The 22187-nt window shown below is 35.7% G+C and overlaps 7 non-coding genes across 7 annotated transcripts; all 7 read left to right on the plus strand.

The window, feature by feature from the left end:
• TRNAI-UAU (transfer RNA isoleucine (anticodon UAU)) lies at positions 1-93 on the plus strand. Its single transcript is given in 2 exon segments — positions 1-38; positions 58-93. It is a non-coding gene; the product is annotated as a tRNA-Ile (tRNA).
• A 6252-nt stretch (positions 94-6345) lies between these two features.
• On the plus strand, positions 6346-6438 carry TRNAI-UAU (transfer RNA isoleucine (anticodon UAU)). Its single transcript is given in 2 exon segments — positions 6346-6383; positions 6403-6438. It is a non-coding gene; the product is annotated as a tRNA-Ile (tRNA).
• Positions 6439-9669: 3231 nt separating this feature from the next.
• Positions 9670-9762, plus strand: TRNAI-UAU (transfer RNA isoleucine (anticodon UAU)). The gene is given in 2 exon segments: positions 9670-9707; positions 9727-9762. It is a non-coding gene; the product is annotated as a tRNA-Ile (tRNA).
• A 1710-nt stretch (positions 9763-11472) lies between these two features.
• On the plus strand, positions 11473-11566 carry TRNAI-GAU (transfer RNA isoleucine (anticodon GAU)). Its single transcript is given in 2 exon segments — positions 11473-11511; positions 11531-11566. It is a non-coding gene; the product is annotated as a tRNA-Ile (tRNA).
• An 815-nt stretch (positions 11567-12381) lies between these two features.
• On the plus strand, positions 12382-12474 carry TRNAI-UAU (transfer RNA isoleucine (anticodon UAU)). Its single transcript is given in 2 exon segments — positions 12382-12419; positions 12439-12474. It is a non-coding gene; the product is annotated as a tRNA-Ile (tRNA).
• Positions 12475-15093: 2619 nt separating this feature from the next.
• Positions 15094-15186, plus strand: TRNAI-UAU (transfer RNA isoleucine (anticodon UAU)). Its single transcript is given in 2 exon segments — positions 15094-15131; positions 15151-15186. It is a non-coding gene; the product is annotated as a tRNA-Ile (tRNA).
• A 4421-nt stretch (positions 15187-19607) lies between these two features.
• TRNAI-UAU (transfer RNA isoleucine (anticodon UAU)) lies at positions 19608-19700 on the plus strand. Its single transcript is given in 2 exon segments — positions 19608-19645; positions 19665-19700. It is a non-coding gene; the product is annotated as a tRNA-Ile (tRNA).
• Positions 19701-22187: the final 2487 nt, after the last annotated feature.

A 22187-nucleotide genomic window follows, 5' to 3' on the forward strand; every position in this document is an offset into this window, starting at 1 on the left:
GCTCCAGTGGCGCAATTGGTCAGCGCGCGGTACTTATAATACAGTATCTGTTGAGCAATGCTGAGGTTGTGAGTTCAAGCCTCACCTGGAGCAGCTTTGTATAATGTTTTTTTTTCCTTTTTTTATGTCATTAGTCATTGATTATAAACTGCTACCTTAATATTTAATATGATATTACAAAGGATGGAAGAAAGAAAGAAAACACACAAACATGATTGTGCATTTAAGTTGTCAGCACACATCTGCTTTGGTTCAAATGCACTGCATATCTTCCTTCAGTCAGCCAACAAAACAGCAATGGAAAAGATTAACATACTGTTGGTAAAGCAGTTGCATCAAATTGATTTTCTGCAATATAGCATGATAATCCATACTGACAGCTCTGGATAGTACCAGCACATTTCTTGCTGGACTTGGTAATGCAAAGAACACAGTAAACAGCTTCACTTTTTCCTCAAAAATAAATAATTGACTATTAAAAACCTAACAGTCTTAAATAAGAACATCAGTAAGCACCACTGGCATAATGGATAAGTCACTGCCCTCCTAAGACAGGGGGTCCAAGTTCCATATGGGGTGGAAGTCATTACAGCAAGTGTCTCATCACTAGAATTGATATTTTATCCTTGCTTCGACTGTAAAACAGTCTTGCAGTGTTTAGCTTGTAAAAAATGACCACAGAAGCTAAAATATGACATTTATTATGATAACATTGTTGTTGTTTTTTTTAAACATTTTCTATCACCGTGGACATCTTATTTAAGTACCATCTGGCATGCATGTTCCTTTGTTGCTCATCATTCATCACCAAAAATGATTTTCTTTTTCAATTCTTATGACTGTACTGATTGCATTGAATAAAATCCACATCTAGCATAACCAGTCAATGCTGTAAAGCGCTTCAGTGGCGCAGTTGGTCAGCAAGCGGTACTTATAAGACAGTATCTGTTGAGCAATGCCAAGGTTGTGAGTTCAAGCCTCACCTGGAGCATTTTTGTATACTGTTTTTTTTTTTCTTATGTCATTTGTCATTGATTATAAACTTGTAGCCTTAATATTTAATATGATATTACAAAGGATGGAAGGAAGAAAGAAAGAAAACACACAAACATTATTGTGCATTTAAGTTGTCAGCACACATCTGCTTTGATTCAAATGCACTGCATATCTTCCTTCAGTCAGCCAACAAAACAGCAATGGAAAAGAATAACATACTGTTGGTAAAGCAGTTGCATCAAATTGATTTTCTGCAATATAGCATGATAATCCATACTGACAGCTCTGGATAGTACCAGCACATTTCTTGCTGGACTTGGTAATGCAAAGAACACAGTAAACAGCTTCAATTTTTTTCAAAAATAAATAATTGACTATTAAAACCCTATCAGTCTTAAATAAGGACATCAGTAAGCACCACTGGCATAATGAATAAGGCACTGTTCTCCTAAGCCAGTGGTTGTGGGTTTAAGTCCCGTCTGAGTTGGAAGTCATTACAGCAAGTGTCTCATCACTAGCGTTTATATTTTATCCTTGCTTCAACTGTAAAACAGTCTTGCAGTGTTTAGCTTGTAAAAAATGACCACAGAAGCTAAAATATGACATTAATTATGATAACATTGTTGTTGTTGTTGTTGTTTTTTAAACCTTTTCTATCACAGTGGACAGCTTATTCAAGTGCCATCTGGCATGCATGTTCCTTTGTTGCTCATCATTCATCACCAAAAATGATTTTCTTTTTCAATTCTTATGACTGTACTGATTGTATTGAATAAAATCCACAGCTAGCATAACCAATTAATGCTGCAAAGTGCTCCAGTTCCGCAATTGGTCAGCGCGCGGTACTTATAATACTGTATCTGTTGAGCAATGCCGAGGTTGTGAGTTCAAGCCTCACCTGGAGCAGCTTTGTATAATATTTTTTTTTCCTTTTTTTATGTAATTAGTCATTGATTATAAACTGCTACCTTAATATTTAATATGATATTACAAAGGATGGAAGAAAGAAAGAAAACACACAAACATGATTGTGCATTTAAGTTGTCAGCACACATCTGCTTTGGTTCAAATGCACTGCATATCTTCCTTCAGTCAGCCAACAAAACAGCAATGGAAAAGATTAACATACTGTTGGTAAAGCAGTTGCATCAAATTGATTTTCTGCAATATAGCATGATAATCCATACTGACAGCTCTGGATAGTACCAGCACATTTCTTGCTGGACTTGGTAATGCAAAGAACACAGTAAACAGCTTCACTTTTTTTCAAAAATAAATAATTGACTATTAAAAACCTATCAGTCTTAAATAAGGACATCAGTAAGCACCACTGGCATAATGGATAAGGCACTGTTCTCCTAAGCCAGTGGTTGTGGGTTTAAGTCCGGTCTGAGTTGGAAGTCATTACAGCAAGTGTCTCATCACTAGAGTTGATATTTTATCCTTGCTTCAACTGTAAAACAGTCTTACAGTGTTTAGCTTGTAAAAAATGACCACAGAAGCTAAAATATGACATTAATTATGATAACATTGTTGTTGTTGTTGTTGTTGTTTTTTAAACCTTTTCTATCACAGTGGACAGCTTATTCAAGTGCCATCTGGCATGCATGTTCCTTTGTTGCTCATTATTCATCACCAAAAATGATTTTCTTTTTCAATTCTTATGACTGTACTGATTGTATTGAATAAAATCCACATCTAGCATAACCAATTAATGCTGCAAAGTGCTCCAGTGGCACAATTGGCCAGCGCGTGGTACTTATAATACAGTATCTGTTGAGCAATGCTGAGGTTGTGAGTTCAAGCCTCACCTGGAGCATCTTTGTATACTATTTTTTTTTCCTTTTCTTATGTCATTAGTCATTGATTATAAACTGCTACCTTAATATTTAATATGATATTACAAAGGATGGAAGAAAGAAAGAAAAAACACAAACATGATTGTGCATTTAAGTTGTCAGCACACATCTGCTTTGGTTCAAATGCACTGCATGTCTTCCTTCAGTCAGCCAACAAAACAGCAATGGAAAAGATTAACATACTGTTGGTAAAGCAGTTGCATCAAATTGATTTTCTGCAATATAGCATGATAATCCATACTGACAGCTCTGGATAGTACCAGCACATTTCTTGCTGGACTTGGTAATGCAAAGAACACATTAAACAGCTTCACTTTTTTTCAAAAATAAATTATTGACTATTAAAAACCTATCAGTCTTAAATAAGGACATCAGTAAGCACCACTGGCATAATGGATAAGGCACTGTTCTCCTAAGCCAGTGGTTGTGGGTTTAAGTCCCGTCTGAGTTGGAAGTCATTACAGCAAGTGTCTCATCACTAGAGTTGATATTTTATCCTTGCTTCAACTGTAAAACAGTCTTGCAGTGTTTAGCTTGTAAAAAATGACCACAGAAGCTAAAATATGACATTTATTATGATAACATTGTTGTTGTTGTTGTTTTTTAAACCTTTTCTATCACCGTGGACAGCTTATTCAAGTGCCATCTGGCATGCATGTCCCTTTGTTGCTCATCATTCATCACCATAAATGATTTTCTTTTTCAATTCTTATGAATGTACTGATTGTATTGAATAAAATCCACATCTAGCATAACCAATTAATGCGGCAAAGTGCTCCAGTGGCGCAATTGGTCAGCGCGCGAAACTTATAAGACAGTATCTGTTGAGCAATGCCAAGGTTGTGAGGTCAAGCCTCACCTGGAGCATCTTTGTATACTGTTTTTTTTTCCCTTTTCTTATGTCATTAGTCATTGATTATAAACTGCTACCTTAATATTTAATATGATATTACAAAGGATGGAAGAAAGAAAGAAAAAACACAAACATGATTGTGCATTTAAGTTGTCAACACACATCTGCTTTGGTTCAAATGCACTGCATATCTTCCTTCAGTCAGCCAAGAAAACAGCAATGGAAAAGATTAACATACTGTTGGTAAAGCAGTTGCATCAAATTGATTTTCTGCAATATAGCATGATAATCCATACTGACAGCTCTGGATAGTACCAGCACATTTCTTGCTGGACTTGGTAATGCAAAGAACACAGTAAACAGCTTCACTTTTTTTCAAAAATAAATAATTGACTATTAAAAACCTATCAGTCTTAAATAAGGACATCAGTAAGCACCACTGGCATAATGGATAAGGCACTGTTCTCCTAAGCCAGTGGTTGTGGGTTTAAGTCCCGTCTGAGTTGGAAGTCATTACAGCAAGTGTCTCATCAGTAGAGTTGATATTTTATCCTTGCTTCAACTGTAAAACGGTCTTGCAGTGTTTAGCTTGTAAAAAGTGACCACAGAAGCTAAAATATGACATTATTTATGATAACATTGTTGTTGCTGTTTTTTAAACCTTTTCTATCACCGTAGACAGCTTATTCAAGTGCCATCTGGCATGCATGTTCCTTTGTTGCTCATCATTCATCACCAAAAATGATTTTCTTTTTCAATTCTTATGACTGTACTGATTGTATTGAATAAAATCCACATCTAGCATAACCAATTAATGCTGCAAAGAGCTCCACTGGCGCAATTGGTCAGCGCGCGAAACTTATAAGACAGTATCTGTTGAGCAATGCCGAGGTTGTGTGTTCAAGCCTCACCTGGAGCATCTTTGTATACAGTTTTTTTTTCCTTTTCTTATGTCATTAGTCATTGATTATAAACTGCTACCTTAATATTTAATATGATATTACAAAGGATGGAAGAAAGAAAAAAAGAAAAAACACACACATGATTGTGCATTTAAGTTGTCAGCACACATCTGCTTTGGTTCAAATGCACTGCATATCTTCCTTCAGTCAGCCAACAAAACAGCAATGGAAAAGATTAACATACTGTTGGTAAAGCAGTTGCATCAAATAGATTTTCTGCAATATAGCATGATAATCCATACTGACAGCTCTGGATAGTACCAGCACATTTCTTGCTGGACTTGGTAATGCAAAGAACACAGTAAACAGCTTCACTTTTTTTCAAAAATAAATAATTGACTATTAAAAACCTAACAGTCTTAAATAAGGACATCAGTGAGCACCACTGGCATAATGGATAAGGCACTGTTCTCCTAAGCCAGTGGTTGTGGGTTTAAGTCCCGTCTGAGTTGGAATCATTACAGCAAGTGTCTCATCAGTAGAGTTGATATTTTATCCTTGCTTCAACTGTAAAAAAGTCTTGCAGTGTTTAGCTTGTAAAAAGTGACCACAGAAGCTAAAATATGACATTAATTATGATAACATTGTTGCTGTTGTTTTTTAAACCTTTTCTATCACCGTGGACAGCTTATTCAAGTGCCATCTGGCATGCATGTTCCTTTGTTGCTCATCATTCATCACCAAAAATGATTTTCTTTTTCAATTCTTATGACTGTACTGATTGTATTGAATAAAATCCACATCTAGCATAAACAATTAATGCTGCAAAGAGCTCCAGTGGCGCAATTTGTCAGCGCGCGAAACTTATAAGACAGTATCTGTTGAGCAATGCCAAGGTTGTGTGTTCAAGCCTCACCTGGAGCATTTTTGTATACAGTTTTTTTTCCTTTTCTAATGTCATTAGTCATTGATTATAAACTGCTACCTTAATATTTAATATGATATTACAAAGGATGGAAGAAAGAAAGAAAACACACAAACATGATTGTGCATTTAAGTTGTCAGCACACATCTGCTTTGATTCAAATGCACTGCATATCTTCCTTCAGTCAGCCAACAAAACAGCAATGGAAAAGAATAACATACTGTTGGTAAAGCAGTTGCATCAAATTGATTTTCTGCAATATAGCATGATAATCCATACTGACAGCTCTGGATAGTACCAGCACATTTCTTGCTGGACTTGGTAATGCAAAGAACACAGTAAACAGCTTCAATTTTTTTTCAAAAATAAATAATTGACTATTAAAACCCTATCAGTCTTAAATAATGACATCAGTAAGCACCACTGGCATAATGAATAAGGCACTGTTCTCCTAAGCCAGTGGTTGTGGGTTTAAGTCCCGTCTGAGTTGGAAGTCATTACAGCAAGTGTCTCATCACTAGAGTTTATATTTTATCCTTGCTTCAACTGTAAAACAGTCCTGCAGTGTTTAGCTTGTAAAAAATGACCACAGAAGCTAAAATATGACATTAATTATGATAACATTGTTGTTGTTGTTTTTTAAACCTTTTCTATCACAGTGGACAGCTTATTCAAGTGCCATCTGGCATGCATGTTCCTTTGTTGCTCATCATTCATCACCAAAAATGATTTTCTTTTTCAATTCTTATGACTGTACTGATTGCATTGAATAAAATCCACATCTAGCATAACCAATCAATGTTGCAAAGCGCTCCAGTGGTGCAGTTGGTCAGCACGCGGTACTTATAAGACAGTATCTGTTGAGCAATGCCGAGGTTGTGAGTTCAAGCCTCACCTGGAGCATATTTGTATACTGTTTTTTTTCCTTTACTTATGTCATTAGTCATTGATTATAAACTTGTAGCCTTAATATTTAATATGATATTACAAAGGATGGAAGAAAGAAAGAAAAAACACAAACATGATTGTGCATTTAAGTTGTAAGCACACATCTGCTTTGGTTCAAATGCACTGCATATCTTCCTTCAGTCAGCCAACAAAACAGCAATGGAAAAGATTAACATACTGTTGGTAAAGCAGTTGCATCAAATTGATTTTCTGCAATATAGCATGATAATCCATACTGACAGCTCTGGATAGTACCAGCACATTTCTTGCTGGACTTGGTAATGCAAAGAACACAGTAAACAGCTTCACTTTTTTTCAAAAATAAATAATTGACTATTAAAAACCTAACAGTCTTAAATAAGAACATCAGTAAGCACCACTGGCATAATGGATAAGTCACTGCCCTCCTAAGACAGGGGGTCCAAGTTCCATATGGGATGGAAGTCATTACAGCAAGTGTCTCATCACTAGAATTGATATTTTATCCTTGCTTCAACTGTAAAACAGTCTTGCAGTGTTTAGCTTGTAAAAAATGACCACAGAAGCTAAAATATGACATTAATTAGGATAACATTGTTGTTGTTGTTTTTTAAACCTTTTCTATCACAGTGGACAGCTTATTCAAGTGGCATCTGACATGCATGTTCCTTTGTTGCTCATCATTCATCACCAAAAATGATTTTCTTTTTCAATTCTTATGACTGTACTGATTGTATTGAATAAAATCCACATCTAGCATAACCAATTAATGCTGCAAAGTGCTCCAGTGGCGCAATTGGTCAGGGCGCGGTACTTATAAGACAGTATCTGTTGAGCAATGCCGAGGTTGTGAGTTCAAGCCTCACTTGGAGCAGCTTTGTATAATGTTTTTTTTTTCCTTTTTTTATGTCATTAGTCATTGATTATAAACTGCTACCTTAATATTTAATATGATATTACAAAGGATGGAAGAAAGAAAGAAAAAACACAAACATGATTGTGCATTTAAGTTGTCAGCACACATCTGCTTTGGTTCAAATGCACTGCATATTTTCCTTCAGTCAGCCAACAAAACAGCAATGGAAAAGATTAACATACTGTTGGTAAAGCAGTTGCATCAAATTGATTTTCTGCAATATAGCATGATAATCCATACTGACAGCTCTGGATAGTACTAGCACATTTCTTGCTGGACTTGGTAATGCAAAGAACACAGTCAACAGCTTCACTTTTTCCTCAAAAATAAATAATTGACTATTAAAAACCTAACAGTCTTAAATAAGAACATCAGTAAGCACCACTGGCATAATGGATAAGTCACTGCCCTCCTAAGACAGGGGGTCCAAGTTCCATATGGGGTGGAAGTCATTACAGCAAGTGTCTCATCACTAGAATTGATATTTTATCCTTGCTTCGACTGTAAAACAGTCTTGCAGTGTTTAGCTTGCAAAAAATGACCACAGAAGCTAAAATATGACATTTATTATGATAACATTGTTGTTGTTTTTTTTAAACATTTTCTATCACTGTGGACGTCTTATTTAAGTACCATCTGGCATGCATGTTCCTTTGTTGCTCATCATTCATCACCAAAAATGATTTTCTTTTTCAATTCTTATGACTGTACTGATTGCATTGAATAAAATCCACATCTAGCATAACCAATCAACGTTGCAAAGCGCTCCAGTGGCGCAGTTGGTCAGCATGCGGTACTTATAAGACAGTATCTGTTGAGCAATGCCACGGTTGTGAGTTCAAGCCTCACCTGGAGCATCTTTGTATACTGTTTTTTTTTCCTTTTCTTATGTCATTAGTCATTGATTATAAACTTGTAGCCTTAATATTTAATATGATATTACAAAGGATGGAAGAAAGAAAGAAAACACACAAACATGATTGTGCATTTAAGTTGTCAGCACACATCTGCTTTGATTCAAATGCACTGCATATCTTCCTTCAGTCAGCCAACAAAACAGCAATGGAAAAGAATAACATACTGTTGGTAAAGCAGTTGCATCAAATTGATTTTCTGCAATATAGCATGATAATCCATACTGACAGCTCTGGATAGTACCAGCACATTTCTTGCTGGACTTGGTAATGCAAAGAACACAGTAAACAGCTTCAATTTTTTTTCAAAAATAAATAATTGACTATTAAAACCCTATCAGTCTTAAATAATGACATCAGTAAGCACCACTGGCATAATGAATAAGGCACTGTTCTCCTAAGCCAGTGGTAGTGGGTTTAAGTCCCGTCTGAGTTGGAAGTCATTACAGCAGTGTCTCATCACTAGAGTTTATATTTTATCCTTGCTTCAACTGTAAAACAGTCCTGCAGTGTTTAGCTTGTAAAAAATGACCACAGAAGCTAAAATATGACATTAATTATGATAACATTGCTGTTGTTGTTTTTTAAACCTTTTCTATCACAGTGGACAGCTTATTCAAGTGCCATCTGGCATGCATGTTCCTTTGTTGCTCATCATTCATCACCAAAAATGATTTTCTTTTTCAATTCTTATGACTGTACTGATTGCATTGAATAAAATCCACATCTAGCATAACCAATCAATGCTGCAAAGCGCTCCAGTGGCGCAGTTGGTTCCCACGCGGTACTTATAAGACAGTATCTGTTGAGCAATGCCGAGGTTGTGAGTTCAAGCCTCACTTGGAGCAGCTTTGTATAATGTTTTTTTTTTCCTTTTTTTATGTCATTAGTCATTGATTATAAACTGCTACCTTAATATTTAATATGATATTACAAAGGATGGAAGAAAGAAAGAAAAAACACAAACATGATTGTGCATTTAAGTTGTCAGCACACATCTGCTTTGGTTCAAATGCACTGCATATCTTCCTTCAGTCAGCCAACAAAACAGCAATTGAAAAGATTAACATACTGTTGGTAAAGCAGAAAGCACCACTGGCATAATGAATAAGGCACTGTTCTCCTAAGCCAGTGGTTGTGGGTTTAAAAATGACCACAGAAGCTAAAATATGACATTAATTATGATAACATTGTTGTTGTTGTTTTTTAAACCTTTTCTATCACAGTGGACAGCTTATTCAAGTGCCATCTGGCATGCATGTTCCTTTGTTGCTCATCAGTCATCACCAAAAATGATTTTCTTTTTCAATTCTTATGACTATACTGATTGTATTGAATAAAATTCACAGCTAGCATAACCAATTAATGCTGCAAAGTGCTCCAGTGGCGCAATTGGTCAGCGCGCGGTACTTATAAGACAGTATCTGTTGAGCAATGCCGAGGTTGTGAGTTCAAGCCTCACTTGGAGCAGCTTTGTATAATGTTTTTTTTCCTTTTTTTATGTCATTAGTCATTGATTATAAACTGCTACCTTAATATTTAATATGATATTACAAAGGATGGAAGAAAGAAAGAAAAAACACAAACATGATTGTGCATTTAAGTTGTCAGCACACATCTGCTTTGGTTCAAATGCACTGCATATCTTCCTTCAGTCAGCCAACAAAACAGCAATGGAAAAGATTAACATACTGTTGGTAAAGCAGTTGCATCAAATTGATTTTCTGCAATATAGCATGATAATCCATACTGACAGCTCTGGATAGTACTAGCACATTTCTTGCTGGACTTGGTAATGCAAAGAACACAGTCAACAGCTTCACTTTTTCCTCAAAAATAAATAATTGACTATTAAAAACCTAACAGTCTTAAATAAGAACATCAGTAAGCACCACTGGCATAATGGATAAGTCACTGCCCTCCTAAGACAGGGGGTCCAAGTTCCATATGGGGTGGAAGTCATTACAGCAAGTGTCTCATCACTAGAATTGATATTTTATCCTTGCTTCGACTGTAAAACAGTCTTGCAGTGTTTAGCTTGCAAAAAATGACCACAGAAGCTAAAATATGACATTTATTATGATAACATTGTTGTTGTTTTTTTTAAACATTTTCTATCACTGTGGACGTCTTATTTAAGTACCATCTGGCATGCATGTTCCTTTGTTGCTCATCATTCATCACCAAAAATGATTTTCTTTTTCAATTCTTATGACTGTACTGATTGCATTGAATAAAATCCACATCTAGCATAACCAATCAACGTTGCAAAGTGCTCCAGTGGCGCAGTTGGTCAGCATGCGGTACTTATAAGACAGTATCTGTTGAGCAATGCCAAGGTTGTGAGTTCAAGCCTCACCTGTAGCATCTTTGTATACTGTTTTTTTTTTCTTTTCTTATGTCATTAGTCATTGATTATAAACTTGTAGCCTTAATATTTAATATGATATTACAAAGGATGGAAGAAAGAAAGAAAACACACAAACATGATTGTGCATTTAAGTTGTCAGCACACATCTGCTTTGATTCAAATGCACTGCATATCTTCCTTCAGTCAGCCAACAAAACAGCAATGGAAAAGAATAACATACTGTTGGTAAAGCAGTTGCATCAAATTGATTTTCTGCAATATAGCATGATAATCCATACTGACAGCTCTGGATAGTACCAGCACATTTCTTGCTGGACTTGGTAATGCAAAGAACACAGTAAACAGCTTCAATTTTTTTTCAAAAATAAATAATTGACTATTAAAACCCTATCAGTCTTAAATAATGACATCAGTAAGCACCACTGGCATAATGAATAAGGCACTGTTCTCCTAAGCCAGTGGTTGTGGGTTTAAGTCCCGTCTGAGTTGGAAGTCATTACAGCAAGTGTCTCATCACTAGAGTTTATATTTTATCCTTGCTTCAACTGTAAAACAGTCCTGCAGTGTTTAGCTTGTAAAAAATGACCACAGAAGCTAAAATATGACATTAATTATGATAACATTGTTGTTGTTGTTTTTTAAACCTTTTCTATCACAGTGGACAGCTTATTCAAGTGCCATCTGGCATGCATGTTCCTTTGTTGCTCATCATTCATCACCAAAAATGATTTTCTTTTTCAATTCTTATGACTGTACTGATTGCATTGAATAAAATCCACATCTAGCATAACCAATCAATGCTGCAAAGCGCTCCAGTGGCGCAGTTGGTCAGCACGCTGGTACTGATAAGACAGTATCTGTTGAGCAATGCCAAGGTTGTGAGTTCAAGCCTCACCTGGAGCATCTTTGTATACTGTTTTTTCTTTTTTTCTTATGTCATTAGTCATTGATTATAAACTTGTAGCCTTAATATTTAATATGATATTACAAAGGATGGAAGAAAGAAAGAAAACACACAAACATGATTGTGCATTTAAGTTGTCAGCACACATCTGCTTTGATTCAAATGCACTGCATATCTTCCTTCAGTCAGCCAACAAAACAGCAATGGAAAAGAATAACATACTGTTGGTAAAGCAGTTGCATCAAATTGATTTTCTGCAATATAGCATGATAATCCATACTGACAGCTCTGGATAGTACCAGCACATTTCTTGCTGGACTTGGTAATGCAAAGAACACAGTAAACAGCTTCAATTTTTTTTTTTCAAAAATAAATAATTGACTATTAAAACCCTATCAGTCTTAAATAAGGACATCAGTAAGCACCACTGGCATAATGAATAAGGCACTGTTCTCCTAAGCCAGTGGTTGTGGGTTTAAGTCCCGTCTGAGTTGGAAGTCATTACAGCAAGTGTCTCATCACTAGCGTTTATATTTTATCCTTGCTTCAACTGTAAAACAGTCTTGCAGTGTTTAGCTTGTAAAAAATGACCACAGAAGCTAAAATATGACATTAATTATGATAACATTGTTGTTGTTGTTTTTTAAACCTTTTCTATCACAGTGGACAGCTTATTCAAGTGCCATCTGGCATGCATGTTCCTTTGTTGCTCATCAGTCATCACCAAAAATGATTTTCTTTTTCAATTCTTATGACTATACTGATTGTATTGAATAAAATTCACAGCTAGCATAACCAATTAATGCTGCAAAGTGCTCCAGTGGCGCAATTGGTCAGCGCGCGGTACTTATAAGACAGTATCTGTTGAGCAATGCCGAGGTTGTGAGTTCAAGCCTCACTTGGAGCAGCTTTGTATAATGTTTTTTTTCCTTTTTTTATGTCATTAGTCATTGATTATAAACTGCTACCTTAATATTTAATATGATATTACAAAGGATGGAAGAAAGAAAGAAAAAACACAAACATGATTGTGCATTTAAGTTGTCAGCACACATCTGCTTTGGTTCAAATGCACTGCATATCTTCCTTCAGTCAGCCAACAAAACAGCAATGGAAAAGATTAACATACTGTTGGTAAAGCAGTTGCATCAAATTGATTTTCTGCAATATAGCATGATAATCCATACTGACAGCTCTGGATAGTACTAGCACATTTCTTGCTGGACTTGGTAATGCAAAGAACACAGTCAACAGCTTCACTTTTTCCTCAAAAATAAATAATTGACTATTAAAAACCTAACAGTCTTAAATAAGAACATCAGTAAGCACCACTGGCATAATGGATAAGTCACTGCCCTCCTAAGACAGGGGGTCCAAGTTCCATATGGGGTGGAAGTCATTACAGCAAGTGTCTCATCACTAGAATTGATATTTTATCCTTGCTTCGACTGTAAAACAGTCTTGCAGTGTTTAGCTTGCAAAAAATGACCACAGAAGCTAAAATATGACATTTATTATGATAACATTGTTGTTGTTTTTTTTAAACATTTTCTATCACTGTGGACGTCTTATTTAAGTACCATCTGGCATGCATGTTCCTTTGTTGCTCATCATTCATCACCAAAAATGATTTTCTTTTTCAATTCTTATGACTGTACTGATTGCATTGAATAAAATCCACATCTAGCATAACCAATCAACGTTGCAAAGCGCTCCAGTGGCGCAGTTGGTCAGCATGCGGTACTTATAAGACAGTATCTGTTGAGCAATGCCAAGGTTGTGAGTTCAAGCCTCACCTGGAGCATCTTTGTATACTGTTTTTTTTTCCTTTTCTTATGTCATTAGTCATTGATTATAAACTTGTAGCCTTAATATTTAATATGATATTACAAAGGATGGAAGAAAGAAAGAAAACACACAAACATGATTGTGCATTTAAGTTGTCAGCACACATCTGCTTTGATTCAAATGCACTGCATATCTTCCTTCAGTCAGCCAACAAAACAGCAATGGAAAAGAATAACATACTGTTGGTAAAGCAGTTGCATCAAATTGATTTTCTGCAATATAGCATGATAATCCATACTGACAGCTCTGGATAGTACCAGCACATTTCTTGCTGGACTTGGTAATGCAAAGAACACAGTAAACAGCTTCAATTTTTTTTCAAAAATAAATAATTGACTATTAAAACCCTATCAGTCTTAAATAATGACATCAGTAAGCACCACTGGCATAATGAATAAGGCACTGTTCTCCTAAGCCAGTGGTTGTGGGTTTAAGTCCCGTCTGAGTTGGAAGTCATTACAGCAAGTGTCTCATCACTAGAGTTTATATTTTATCCTTGCTTCAACTGTAAAACAGTCCTGCAGTGTTTAGCTTATAAAAAATGACCACAGAAGCTAAAATATGACATTAATTATGATAACATTGTTGTTGTTGTTTTTTAAACCTTTTCTATCACAGTGGACAGCTTATTCAAGTGCCATCTGGCATGCATGTTCCTTTGTTGCTCATCATTCATCACCAAAAATGATTTTCTTTTTCAATTCTTATGACTGTACTGATTGCATTGAATAAAATCCACATCTAGCATAACCAATCAATGCTGCAAAGCGCTCCAGTGGCGCAGTTGGTCAGCACGCGGTACTTATAAGACAGTATCTGTCGAGCAATGCCAAGGTTGTGAGTTCAAGCCTCACCTGGAGCATCTTTGTATACTGTTTTTTCTTTTTTTCTTATGTCATTAGTCATTGATTATAAACTTGTAGCCTTAATATTTAATATGATATTACAAAGGATGGAAGAAAGAAAGAAAACACACAAACATGATTGTGCATTTAAGTTGTCAGCACACATCTGCTTTGATTCAAATGCACTGCATATCTTCCTTCAGTCAGCCAACAAAACAGCAATGGAAAAGAATAACATACTGTTGGTAAAGCAGTTGCATCAAATTGATTTTCTGCAATATAGCATGATAATCCATACTGACAGCTCTGGATAGTACCAGCACATTTCTTGCTGGACTTGGTAATGCAAAGAACACAGTAAACAGCTTCAATTTTTTTTTTTTCAAAAATAAATAATTGACTATTAAAACCCTATCAGTCTTAAATAAGGACATCAGTAAGCACCACTGGCATAATGAATAAGGCACTGTTCTCCTAAGCCAGTGGTTGTGGGTTTAAGTCCCGTCTGAGTTGGAAGTCATTACAGCAAGTGTCTCATCACTAGCGTTTATATTTTATCCTTGCTTCAACTGTAAAACAGTCTTGCAGTGTTTAGCTTGTAAAAAATGACCACAGAAGCTAAAATATGACATTAATTATGATAACATTGTTGTTGTTGTTTTTTAAACCTTTTCTATCACAGTGGACAGCTTATTCAAGTGCCATCTGGCATGCATGTTCCTTTGTTGCTCATCAGTCATCACCAAAAATGATTTTCTTTTTCAATTCTTATGACTATACTGATTGTATTGAATAAAATTCACAGCTAGCATAACCAATTAATGCTGCAAAGTGCTCCAGTGGCGCAATTGGTCAGCGCGCGGTACTTATAAGACAGTATCTGTTGAGCAATGCCGAGGTTGTGAGTTCAAGCCTCACTTGGAGCAGCTTTGTATAATGTTTTTTTTCCTTTTTTTATGTCATTAGTCATTGATTATAAACTGCTACCTTAATATTTAATATGATATTACAAAGGATGGAAGAAAGAAAGAAAAAACACAAACATGATTGTGCATTTAAGTTGTCAGCACACATCTGCTTTGGTTCAAATGCACTGCATATCTTCCTTCAGTCAGCCAACAAAACAGCAATGGAAAAGATTAACATACTGTTGGTAAAGCAGTTGCATCAAATTGATTTTCTGCAATATAGCATGATAATCCATACTGACAGCTCTGGATAGTACTAGCACATTTCTTGCTGGACTTGGTAATGCAAAGAACACAGTCAACAGCTTCACTTTTTCCTCAAAAATAAATAATTGACTATTAAAAACCTAACAGTCTTAAATAAGAACATCAGTAAGCACCACTGGCATAATGGATAAGTCACTGCCCTCCTAAGACAGGGGGTCCAAGTTCCATATGGGGTGGAAGTCATTACAGCAAGTGTCTCATCACTAGAATTGATATTTTATCCTTGCTTCGACTGTAAAACAGTCTTGCAGTGTTTAGCTTGCAAAAAATGACCACAGAAGCTAAAATATGACATTTATTATGATAACATTGTTGTTGTTTTTTTTAAACATTTTCTATCACTGTGGACGTCTTATTTAAGTACCATCTGGCATGCATGTTCCTTTGTTGCTCATCATTCATCACCAAAAATGATTTTCTTTTTCAATTCTTATGACTGTACTGATTGCATTGAATAAAATCCACATCTAGCATAACCAATCAACGTTGCAAAGCGCTCCAGTGGCGCAGTTGGTCAGCATGCGGTACTTATAAGACAGTATCTGTTGAGCAATGCCAAGGTTGTGAGTTCAAGCCTCACCTGGAGCATCTTTGTATACTGTTTTTTTTTCCTTTTCTTATGTCATTAGTCATTGATTATAAACTTGTAGCCTTAATATTTAATATGATATTACAAAGGATGGAAGAAAGAAAGAAAACACACAAACATGATTGTGCATTTAAGTTGTCAGCACACATCTGCTTTGATTCAAATGCACTGCATATCTTCCTTCAGTCAGCCAACAAAACAGCAATGGAAAAGAATAACATACTGTTGGTAAAGCAGTTGCATCAAATTGATTTTCTGCAATATAGCATGATAATCCATACTGACAGCTCTGGATAGTACCAGCACATTTCTTGCTGGACTTGGTAATGCAAAGAACACAGTAAACAGCTTCAATTTTTTTTCAAAAATAAATAATTGACTATTAAAACCCTATCAGTCTTAAATAATGACATCAGTAAGCACCACTGGCATAATGAATAAGGCACTGTTCTCCTAAGCCAGTGGTTGTGGGTTTAAGTCCCGTCTGAGTTGGAAGTCATTACAGCAAGTGTCTCATCACTAGAGTTTATATTTTATCCTTGCTTCAACTGTAAAACAGTCCTGCAGTGTTTAGCTTATAAAAAATGACCACAGAAGCTAAAATATGACATTAATTATGATAACATTGTTGTTGTTGTTTTTTAAACCTTTTCTATCACAGTGGACAGCTTATTCAAGTGCCATCTGGCATGCATGTTCCTTTGTTGCTCATCATTCATCACCAAAAATGATTTTCTTTTTCAATTCTTATGACTGTACTGATTGCATTGAATAAAATCCACATCTAGCATAACCAATCAATGCTGCAAAGCGCTCCAGTGGCGCAGTTGGTCAGTACGCGGTACTTATAAGACAGTATCTGTTGAGCAATGCCGAGGTTGTGAGTTCAAGCCTCACTTGGAGCAGCTTTGTATAATGTTTTTTTTTCCTTTTTTTATGTCATTAGTCATTGATTATAAACTGCTACCTTAATATTTAATATGATATTACAAAGGATGGAAGAAAGAAAGAAAAAACACAAACATGATTGTGCATTTAAGTTGTCAGCACACATCTGCTTTGGTTCAAATGCACTGCATATCTTCCTTCAGTCAGCCAACAAAACAGCAATGGAAAAGATTAACATACTGTTGGTAAAGCAGTTGCATCAAATTGATTTTCTGCAATATAGCATGATAATCCATACTGACAGCTCTGGATAGTACTAGCACATTTCTTGCTGGACTTGGTAATGCAAAGAACACAGTCAACAGCTTCACTTTTTCCTCAAAAATAAATAATTGACTATTAAAAACCTAACAGTCTTAAATAAGAACATCAGTAAGCACCACTGGCATAATGGATAAGTCACTGCCCTCCTAAGACAGGGGGTCCAAGTTCCATATGGGGTGGAAGTCATTACAGCAAGTGTCTCATCACTAGAATTGATATTTTATCCTTGCTACGACTGTAAAACAGTCTTGCAGTGTTTAGCTTGCAAAAAATGACCACAGAAGCTAAAATATGACATTTATTATGATAACATTGTTGTTGTTTTTTTTAAACATTTTCTATCACTGTGGACGTCTTATTTAAGTACCATCTGGCATGCATGTTCCTTTGTTGCTCATCATTCATCACCAAAAATGATTTTCTTTTTCAATTCTTATGACTGTACTGATTGCATTGAATAAAATCCACATCTAGCATAACCAATCAACGTTGCAAAGCGCTCCAGTGGCGCAGTTGGTCAGCATGCGGTACTTATAAGACAGTATCTGTTGAGCAATGCCAAGGTTGTGAGTTCAAGCCTCACCTGGAGCATCTTTGTATACTGTTTTTTTTTCCTTTTCTTATGTCATTAGTCATTGATTATAAACTTGTAGCCTTAATATTTAATATGATATTACAAAGGATGGAAGAAAGAAAGAAAACACACAAACATGATTGTGCATTTAAGTTGTCAGCACACATCTGCTTTGATTCAAATGCACTGCATATCTTCCTTCAGTCAGCCAACAAAACAGCAATGGAAAAGAATAACATACTGTTGGTAAAGCAGTTGCATCAAATTGATTTTCTGCAATATAGCATGATAATCCATACTGACAGCTCTGGATAGTACCAGCACATTTCTTGCTGGACTTGGTAATGCAAAGAACACAGTAAACAGCTTCAATTTTTTTTCAAAAATAAATAATTGACTATTAAAACCCTATCAGTCTTAAATAATGACATCAGTAAGCACCACTGGCATAATGAATAAGGCACTGTTCTCCTAAGCCAGTGGTTGTGGGTTTAAGTCCCGTCTGAGTTGGAAGTCATTACAGCAAGTGTCTCATCACTAGAGTTTATATTTTATCCTTGCTTCAACTGTAAAACAGTCCTGCAGTGTTTAGCTTGTAAAAAATGACCACAGAAGCTAAAATATGACATTAATTATGATAACATTGTTGTTGTTGTTTTTTAAACCTTTTCTATCACAGTGGACAGCTTATTCAAGTGCCATCTGGCATGCATGTTCCTTTGTTGCTCATCATTCATCACCAAAAATGATTTTCTTTTTCAATTCTTATGACTGTACTGATTGCATTGAATAAAATCCACATCTAGCATAACTAATCAATGCTGCAAAGCGCTCCAGTGGCGCAGTTGGTCAGCACGCGGTACTTATAAGACAGTATCTGTTGAGCAATGCCAAGGTTGTGAGTTCAAGCCTCACCTGGAGCATCTTTGTATACTGTTTTTTCTTTTTTTCTTATGTCATTAGTCATTGATTATAAACTTGTAGCCTTAATATTTAATATGATATTACAAAGGATGGAAGAAAGAAAGAAAACACACAAACATGATTGTGCATTTAAGTTGTCAGCACACATCTGCTTTGATTCAAATGCACTGCATATCTTCCTTCAGTCAGCCAACAAAACAGCAATGGAAAAGAATAACATACTGTTGGTAAAGCAGTTGCATCAAATTGATTTTCTGCAATATAGCATGATAATCCATACTGACAGCTCTGGATAGTACCAGCACATTTCTTGCTGGACTTGGTAATGCAAAGAACACAGTAAACAGCTTCAATTTTTTTTTTCAAAAATAAATAATTGACTATTAAAACCCTATCAGTCTTAAATAAGGACATCAGTAAGCACCACTGGCATAATGAATAAGGCACTGTTCTCCTAAGCCAGTGGTTGTGGGTTTAAGTCCCGTCTGAGTTGGAAGTCATTACAGCAAGTGTCTCATCACTAGCGTTTATATTTTATCCTTGCTTCAACTGTAAAACAGTCTTGCAGTGTTTAGCTTGTAAAAAATGACCACAGAAGCTAAAATATGACATTAATTATGATAACATTGTTGTTGTTGTTTTTTAAACCTTTTCTATCACAGTGGACAGCTTATTCAAGTGCCATCTGGCATGCATGTTCCTTTGTTGCTCATCAGTCATCACCAAAAATGATTTTCTTTTTCAATTCTTATGACTATACTGATTGTATTGAATAAAATTCACAGCTAGCATAACCAATTAATCCTGCAAAGTGCTCCAGTGGCGCAATTGGTCAGCGCGCGGTACTTATAATACAGAATCTGTTGAGCAATGCCGAGGTTGTGAGTTCAAGCCTCACCTGGAGCAGCTTTGTATAATATTTTTTTTTCCTTTTTTTATGTCATTAGTCATTGATTATAAACTGCTACCTTAATATTTAATATGATATTACAAAGGATGGAAGAAAGAAAGAAAACACACAAACATGATTGTGCATTTAAGTTGTCAGCACACATCTGCTTTGGTTCAAATGCACTGCATATCTTCCTTCAGTCAGCCAACAAAACAGCAATGGAAAAGATTAACATACTGTTGGTAAAGCAGTTGCATCAAATTGATTTTCTGCAATATAGCATGATAATCCATACTGACAGCTCTGGATAGTACCAGCACATTTCTTGCTGGACTTGGTAATGCAAAGAACACAGTAAACAGCTTCACTTTTTCCTCAAAAATAAATAATTGACTATTAAAAACCTAACAGTCTTAAATAAGAACATCAGTAAGCACCACTGGCATAATGGATAAGTCAATGCCCTCCTAAGACAGGGGGTCCAAGTTCCATATGGGGTGGAAGTCATTACAGCAAGTGTCTCATCACTAGAATTGATATTTTATCCTTGCTTCGACTGTAAAACAGTCTTGCAGTGTTTAGCTTGCAAAAAATGACCACAGAAGCTAAAATATGACATTTATTATGATAACATTGTTGTTGTTTTTTTTAAACATTTTCTATCACAGTGGACAGCTTACTTAAGTACCATCTGGCATGCATGTTCCTTTGTTGCTCATCATTCATCACCAAAAATGATTTTCTTTTTCAATTCTTATGACTGTACTGATTGCATTGAATAAAATCCACATCTAGCATAACCAATAAATGCTGCAAAGCGCTCCAGTGGCGCAGTTGGTCAGCAAGCGGTACTTATAAAACAGTATCTGTTGAGCAATGCCAAGGTTGTGAGTTCAAGCCTCACCTGGAGCATCTTTGTATACTGTTTTTTTTTTTTCTTATGTCATTAGTCATTGATTATAAACTTGTAGCCTTAATATTTAATATGATATTACAAAGGATGGAAGAAAGAAAGAAAACACACAAACATGATTGTGCATTTAAGTTGTCAGCACACATCTGCTTTGGTTCAAATGCACTGCATATCTTCCTTCAGTCAGCCAACAAAACAGCAATGGAAAAGATTAACATACTGTTGGTAAAGCAGTTGCATCAAATTGATTTTCTGCAATATAGCATGATAATCCATACTGACAGCTCTGGATAGTACCAGCACATTTCTTGCTGGACTTGGTAATGCAAAGAACACAGTAAACAGCTTCACTTTTTTTCAAAAATAAATAATTAACTATTAAAAACCTATCAGTCTTAAATAAGGACATCAGTAAGCACCACTGGCATAATGGATAAGGCACTGTTCTCCTAAGCCAGTGGTTGTGGGTTTAAGTCCCGTCTGAGTTGGAAGTCATTACAGCAAGTGTCTCATCATTAGAGTTGATATTTTATCCTTGCTTCAACTGTAAAACAGTCTTACAGTGTTTAGCTTGTAAAAAATGACCACAGAAGCTAAAATATGACATTAATTATGATAACATTGTTGTTGTTGTTTTTTAAACCTTTTCTATCACAGTGGACAGCTTATTCAAGTGCCATCTGGCATGTATGTTCCTTTGTTGCTCATCATTCATCACCAAAAATGATTTTCTTTTTCAATTCTTATGACTGTACTGATTGTATTGAATAAAATCCACATCTAGCATAACCAATTAATGCTGCAAAGTGCTCCAGTGGCACAATTGGTCAGCACGTGGTACTTATAATACAGTATCTGTTGAGCAATGCTGAGGTTGTGAGTTCAAGCCTTACCTGGAGCATCTTTGTATACTATTTTTTTTTCCTTTTCTTATGTCATTAGTCATTGATTATAAACTGCTACCTTAATATTTAATATGATATTACAAAGGATGGAAGAAAGAAAGAAAAAACACAAACATGATTGTGCATTTAAGTTGTCAGCACACATCTGCTTTGGTTCAAATGCACTGCATGTCTTCCTTCAGTCAGCCAACAAAACAGCAATGGAAAAGATTAACATACTGTTGGTAAAGCAGTTGCATCAAATTGATTTTCTGCAATATAGCATGATAATCCATACTGACAGCTCTGGATAGTACCAGCACATTTCTTGCTGGACTTGGTAATGCAAAGAACACAGTAAACAGCTTCACTTTTTTTCAAAAATAAATTATTGACTATTAAAAACCTATCAGTCTTAAATAAGGACATCAGTAAGCACCACTTGCATAATGGATAAGGCACTGTTCTCCTAAGCCAGTGGTTGTGGGTTTAAGTCCCGTCTGAGTTGGAAGTCATTACAGCAAGTGTCTCATCACTAGAGTTGATATTTTATCCTTGCTTCAACTGTAAAACAGTCTTGCAGTGTTTAGCTTGTAAAAAATGACCACAGAAGCTAAAATATGACATTTATTATGATAACATTGTTGTTGTTGTTGTTGTTGTTTTTTAAACCTTTTCTATCACCGTGGACAGCTTATTCAAGT

Source organism: Pseudophryne corroboree, chromosome 4 (genome assembly GCF_028390025.1).
Source record: "Pseudophryne corroboree isolate aPseCor3 chromosome 4, aPseCor3.hap2, whole genome shotgun sequence".
NCBI classification, from domain to species: Eukaryota; Metazoa; Chordata; class Amphibia; order Anura; family Myobatrachidae; genus Pseudophryne; species Pseudophryne corroboree.